Raw genomic sequence first — 7733 nt, 5'->3', positions numbered from 1 at the left:
TCAGTGCATCGTATCAGGGAGTTCATGACGGTAAATGTCTCATACCTGGTGATGTTAATTTTGATCAGTTGGGTAAGGTCACGTTTCTTCACTGGAAAGTTATTATTTTTCCCTTTGTAATTAAAAATGTCTTGTAGGAAGTGTTTTGAGACCATGCAGCTATCCTGTTTCACTTCAGTCTTTCACTAGTATCTGTCTATGGATCTTGTCTGTGAAAATTTTTACTGTGGTTTTTGCCTAATGGTGATTTCTGGAATAATATCTTTAAGTGCTTAAACAAACAAACAAAAGCAAACAAAAAAACCAACCTTTTGACCAGAATTTTATACCCAGTGAAAATATAAGAACAAAGGTATACAACCCAATAATAAAAAGACAACCCAATTAAAAATGGGCAAAGGATATTTCTTCAAAGAAGATATACAAATGAAAAGATGTTCAACATTATTAGCCATTAAGGATATTCAAATCAAAGCCACGATGAGATAACACTATATACCCACTAAGATAGCTATGATTAAAAAAAAGACAGCTAATAACAAATGTTGACAAGACTGTGGAGAATTTGGAAGCCTCATACATTGTTGGTGGGAATGTAAAATGATGCAAACAGATGCTTTGAAAAACAGTCTAGACGTTTTTCAAAAAGTTAAACATAGAATAACCATAAGGCCCAGAAATTCCTCTTCTAGGTATATACTCAAGAGAAATGAAAACATATGTCCACACAAAAACATGTACACAAATGTTTATAACAGCATTACTCATAATATCCAAAAGTGAAAACGGTTGAATATCCATCATCTGGTGAATGGATAAATAAGATATGGCACATTCATACAATGGAATATTATTTGGCCATAAAAAGAAATAAAATACTGCTGCATGCTACAACATGGATAAACTTTGAAAACATTGTGCTTGGTGAAAGAAGTCAGTCGCTAAAGACCATATATTACATATATTATGTAATTCCATTTTTACGAAATAGGCAAATACATAGAGAAAGAAAGTAGATTAGTGGTTTCCTAGGGCTGGAAGAAGATTGTGGAGGAGAAAGGAGGAGTGACTGCTCCTATGAGGTTTGTTGCAGGAGAGTGATGAAAATGTTCTAAAATTGATTGTGGCAATGGTTGTACAACTCTGTGAATATATTAAAAACCATTAAATTATACACTTTTAATGAATTGTGAATTGTGTAGTATATGAATTATATATCAAAAAAACATTTTTAGGGGACTTCCCTGGTGGCACAGTGGTTAAGAATCCGCCTGCCAATGCAGGGGACATGGGCTCGAGCCCTGGTCCAGGACCATCCCACATGCCATGGGGCAACCAAGCCCAAGCACCACAACTACAGAGCCTGCACTCTAGATCTCACGAGCCACAACTACTGAGCCCACGTGCCACAACTGAAGCCCACGTGCCTAGAGCCTGTGCTCCACAACAAGAGAAGCCACCACAATGAGAAGCCCACGTACCGCAACAAAGAGTAGCCCCCGCTCGCTGCAACTAGAGAAAGCCCGTGCACAGCAACAGAGACCCAACGCAGCCATAAATAAATAAATAAATAAATAAATATTAAAAAATTATTTAAAAAAACATTTTTATAAAGGAACAAAGGTGAAATAACATTTTCTGATAAAAGAAAACTAAGAGAATTTACTGTTAGAAAACTTGTACTACAAATGCTGTAGGAATTCCTTCAGATTGAAAGTAAATTATACCATGTGGAAACTTGGATCTTTAGAAAGAAACGAAGAACATTTGGAATAGTTAGTATTTAGGTAAATATAGAAGATGATTTTTATTTTAAAATACAAAGAACTATTTAAAGAAAAGTAATAACCTTGTCTTATGATATTTATAATATTCTATAATAGGTCTTAGTGCAACAAAGCAGGAGAAAAAAATTAAAGATATAAGAATTCTGTAGTTTTTACTAGAAAATGCAGAAGAATCATGATTAATAATGAATTTAGTAATGTTACTGATACAAAGTCACATGTAAAAATCAATTGTGTTTTCATGTACCAGCAACAAACAAGTAGAAATTGAAGTTTAATAAACAATACCCTTGGGACTTCCCTAGTGGTCCAGTGGGTAAGACTCTGCACTCCCAATACAAGGGGCCCAGGTTCGATCCCTGGTCAGGGAACTAGATCCGGCACGCATGCTGCAACTGAGTTTGCATGCTGCAACTAAGAGTCCGCATGCACAACTGAGAGTCTGCATGCCGCAACTAAGAAGCCTGCGTGCCACAACTAAGACACAGCGCAGCCAAAATAAATAAATAAATATTTAAAATAAAGAGTACCGCACATGGAACAATATACTATTTTTAAAAAACGCCCTTAATAATAGCATTATCAGTTGGATCCTCTGGGAAGTAGACAGTGAGACAGATTGAGGAGTGCAAGATGTTTGTTGTGGGGTCACATCCATGAAAGATAAAAGAAGGAGGAAGCACAATTGGGAAAGGATAGCCTCAGACCATGGTATTGATCTCACAAAGTCTTGACCAGCACAATGCGGAGCACTGAAGCAAAAATTGTCTGTTAAAGGGGTCCCATATTGGGCAGATATGGCCAGAGCCAAGTATCCTTACTGTATTCAGTCATTGTCTGGGGATTTCTCAGGAATAGCCTGTTCTTAACCTCTAAAGATGAAGCATATCCTAAAGGTACTAACAGCTGGAGACTGTCAGCTATCAGAACTTCTTGCAGCTCAATAGCAAGTTCTTTTTTAAAGGGAGACCCAAGCGGTATAGCTCAATGACTGCCACAGGCATTAAAACACATCATATAACTAGGAATAAATATAATGAAAGATGTGTAAGACCTGTACAAAGAAAACTATACAACAAAATTGAAAGAAATTAGAGAAGACTTAAATAAATGGAAGGACATACAATGTTCATAGTTTGGAAGGTTCAATATTGTAATGATATCAACTTGACATCACTGATCTATAGATTCGAGACGTCCCAGTGGGTACTATTTTTTGTGGAAGTTGACAAATTGCTTCTAGAATTCATATAAAAATTCAAAGACCCCAAAATTGTCAAGACATTCCTGAAAAAGAAGAACAAAGCCAGAGTTCTTATACTATCAGTAACTAAGATATATGGTGTTGGCAAAATCTTCTAAACAAGTGACCAATTGAACATAATAGTAAGTCTTAAAAAAACCCACACACACATAAATGTTCACCTAATTTGTAACAAATTGTTACTGAAAATAGTGGGGAAAGGATTGCTTTTCAATAAGTGATACTGGTCAAATTGGACATTTATGTGGAAACAAAATTTTTTTCCCCATATCAACACCATACAGATAAATTCCAGATGGATTGTAGTTTTCAATAGGTAAAGTAAAACAACAAGGCTTCTGGAAAATAATGGAGGATAATATCTTCATGACCTTGGAGTAGGCAAATATTTTTTAAGCAAAAGTATTAACCATGAAGAAAAAGATTGATAAATTGAACTACATAAAAATTAAGAACTTCTATTCATCACAAGACAGCACTAAGATAGTAAAAAGGAAATAGAATGGGAAAAGATATTTGTAATACACATAGCTGACCAAGTTCTCACATCCAGAATATAGGAAGAATTCCTGTAAGTCAATAAGAGAAAGACAACCAATACAGTATTGTAAATCAACTATGCTCCAATAAAAATTTAAAAATAAAATAAAAAGCAACAAAAGAGAAAGACAGACAATTCAATAGAAAAATGGGCAAAAGACTTGAATGGCTACAAAATAGTATCTCCAAATGCCCATTAATCATATGAAAAAGTACTTGCATTAACCATGTCTTTTTATTTTCTGTATTCTGGTGTTTTGACATCTTGGGGCCTTGCTGACTCTGGAGGATCTGCCCTTCTAAAGGTTAGCTAATTCCTAGAAATAGTAAACAAACCAACCAATCCAGAGTCCACACTCCCAGCCACCATTATCAGTGTCTCACATTCGAGGTCACCATACCTGTGCCCTAACCATCCCAGAGCCTGGGAACAACTGACAAAACCACCATAGAGGCTCTTGCTTATGTTCTCCCCAGTTCCCTCTGCCACCTGAGCAACCCTGGTGCCTCCCTGTGTGGCCTCCCTATGTGGCATGCCATGCCATGCCTGCTGTTTCTAGGGATCTGTGAGTATAGAAACTTCTTTTTTCATGACTCTCATTTCTTGTTTATGTATCTTACCTGATTAAACCAACTCGCAGTTACTTTTAAAACAATGCTAACCTCATTAGAATACAAATAAAAATCATAACAAGATTCTACAATGTCCAGAATGGCTAGAATAAAAATGATTGAAAATACGAAGTATTTATAAGAATATGGAACAATGAGAATGTTCATATCCTGCAGATACTGGTGGTGGGTGTACAAATTGGTATTAACTATTTTGGAAAATAACTTGGCACCATCCACTAAAATGGAAGCTGTACATACTCTGTGACCCACTGTTTGTGTTCTTAGATATATACTCAACAGAAATGCATAATATGGTTACCAAAATACATGTATGAGAATCATCACAACAACATTATTTGTAATAACCAAAAATTAGAAACAATTTCAATGTCTATCAAGAGTAGACTGGGTAAGTATCGATATATCATGGTATATTCATACAATGAAATGCCATGAGGCAGTGAAAATGAATGTACTACAACCATGCACAATGAATCTCACAAACAGTGTTGAGCAAAAGATGCTGGACACAAAAGAATGTCTAATGTATGACTCCATTTATATGAAGTTAAAAAACAAGCAAAACTATCTGTGGTGATAGAAGTTAGGAGAATAGTTTACCGTTTGATATATGGGGGGGGAAGGGGGGATATTTGTGTGTTAATAATATTCAGTTTCCTGATCAGTGATGGTTGTTAGATGTGTGTTTACTTTATGCAAATACAGAGTTGTACAGTTAGGTTTTGTTCACTTTCTGTGTGAATGTGCAGAAAAACGTTGAAAAAATTCAATGAGAATTCTTTTTTTTAAAAATTTATTTATTTATTTATTTATTTATTTATTTATTTATTTATTTTTGGCTGCATTGGGTCTTCGTTGCTGCGCGTGGGCTTTCTCTAGTTGCGGCAAGCAGGGGCTACTCTTCGTTGCCGTGCGTGGGCTTCTCATTGCAGTGGCTTCTCTTGTTGTGGAGCACGGGCTCTAGGCGCACGGGCTTCAGTAGTTGTGGCACATGGGCTCAGTAGTTGTGGTTCGCGGGCTCTAGAGTGCAGGCTCAGTAGTTGCAGCACACGGGCTTAGTTGCTCCGCGGCATGTGGATCTTCCCGGACCAGGGCTCGAACCCGTGTCCCCTGCATTGGCAGTCAGATTCTTAACCACTGTGCCACCAAGGAAGTCCTCAATGAGAATTCTTGCACAAAGAATGATTATTACAAGGATGTAAATTGTTTTGTTATAAATACTTACAATCATTTATGAAACAATGCTTGCTCTGGCATAGGATCACACTGCTGACACCCCTGTGAAGTGGGCTTACAAGCTAAATTTCATTTTATGAGACTGTGTCCAGTGTTTTCCTGGCTGATTGTTGGTCATGAAACTATTTTGAAACTGGATGAAATTATGTTTCGGGGGTTCCCATCTTGAGATTTAGTGGCTTACTTAGAGTTGTGTTTTACTCTGTCCCCTTGGCCAAGCACCACTGACTGCTGTTAGTCTTGCCAAGTCTTATTTCCTTATCAGCAAGATGGGGACAATAGAAATTGCCTTATAGAGTTGTTGGGAAGAACCAATAAAATAGTGTATGTGAAGGGCTCAGCATGGTGCCTGGCACTCAGTAAGTACTCAGTAAATATTAGCTATTATTATTTTCATTGTGCTTATGTTCTGACATGTTTTCAGATTATCATTTAGTTGTGTTTCTGTGACATGGACAGGAAATAGAGGACAGATGTCATAAAGAGGAGTTTGGGTACAACATAACCAGCCCCACTACCACTCCAGGTTAACCCACTGGACCTGAGAGATTTGATGAGGGTTCTGTCCTGGGTCAGACTAAGTTTAGTAATAGTGCTTGGGGGATGCTTCTTTGAGTAGAGGGGTCTTGGTGTTGCAATGAGAATAAGAGATGCTATTTCTGCTCGAGATTTTTGGTCTAAGCCTGCTCAAAAGATGGTCAGCACCGTAGCCAAAGGGCTCAAGACCACAGCTGAATGTTAACTCAAATTAACATAGTTTGGGCACAGGACTGGACGCTCCTGTATTTATTTGCTTGTCTGAAAAATACACTGCTTCTTCAAAAGATAACTGTGAGTTTAGGGAAGATACCCTAGAGCTGGGGTCAGAGCTACACTAGCATATGGATGTGGGGGTACTTGGTGTTGGCAAAGCACAGTAGGAGATCAAATAAATGTGTGAATGTTCTTACAAAGGTTAAAGACTGTCTAAGAAAACAGGTGGGCTTCTGAGTTATCCCAGAGCCTCCCATCTTTGAACCTCTCATTTTTAGCTCGTCACTCTAAGCACTTCTGTTAGCTGGGCTCTGTTGCTGGCCTCTCATATTCCACCATAGTGCCCTAGGGATTTGCCAGCAGCCAACCTCATAAGCCAGGAGTTATTACAAGCTTCTTTATGAGATGTGCAAAGGATAGCTGTGAGTTTGTTCCGCTTAACTCAGAAAAGGTTAATGGAATTACAGACATGAAATTTCTAGGTAACAGGTGAAATCTCTAAATAACACATGAAATTCTTCACTCCACATATACAGCCATAACCTGAGATGAGGAGGTAGAGGGAGAAGCAGTATTACTGCAGTTTTATGTTGGAGTCTCTGCTAAAGTGGCCACTGCAAGCTCCAATTCTCTCATTTCTTACATGTTAACAGGAGATGAATGTTAAAGTTCAGGGAAGAACCAACTCAGCAAAGCCTGACCATGGAAATTTATACCCAAAGCAGGGATAGATTTTTCTGACTCTCCACACCATTACCAAAGGATTTGTTTATATTAAAAAGAAAAGTGTCTTTCCAATATGCTTCTGGAGATAAACTGCAAGCAAATTTTAAAACCTATAAAAGAAAAGTGTGGCTTTTTGGTTTTCCTAAAAATCTTGTTAACTGGGCATCTAGAGAAAGGAAGACCTAAAAACCTCTTCTACCATGTTACTTCTTTCTTAATACATTTTGATTCCTTCAGGCTGATTTTGCATAAAATTGGAAAAGGACCAAAAGCATCTTGTACTTTTTTGAGAGCTTACTGGGAAAGGCAGAGATCTGAAGTCAGGAGGACCTCCATTTCAGTTTCTTCTCTGTCACTTATTGCCTTCTGTTTTCATCTATGAAATGAAGGTAAGAAAATAGATACACAGACAGACCAGAGGTCTTTGAGGCTCTCTGCTAGGCCCTGCTCTCTGGGCGAACTCAGCCACGTCCCCACCTTTCATTCCCACCACCGTTCAGATGCAGCTGCCTGCTTGACAGCTCTCCCTAGATGTCTCAAAGGGAACTTAAACACAACACATCCAAAATCAAACTCTTGATTCCCCCCAACTTGGTCTTCTTTCTGTCTTCCCTATCTGACAGAAGGTCCCCACTATCTACCCAGTTGTGCAAACCAGAAACCTGGGAGTCCAGTGTGATTCCTCCCATTCCCACTCGTCACCCTCCTCTCCCATTTCCACTCTATTCCAAGCACTGTAAATATTAACACCCGAGTGGCTCTTAAATCCATCCACTGCTATCCAGGCCCAC

Source organism: Eubalaena glacialis, chromosome 2, assembly GCF_028564815.1.
Source record: "Eubalaena glacialis isolate mEubGla1 chromosome 2, mEubGla1.1.hap2.+ XY, whole genome shotgun sequence".
NCBI lineage: Eukaryota > Metazoa > Chordata > Mammalia > Artiodactyla > Balaenidae > Eubalaena > Eubalaena glacialis.
This window is presented reverse-complemented; position numbering follows the sequence as displayed.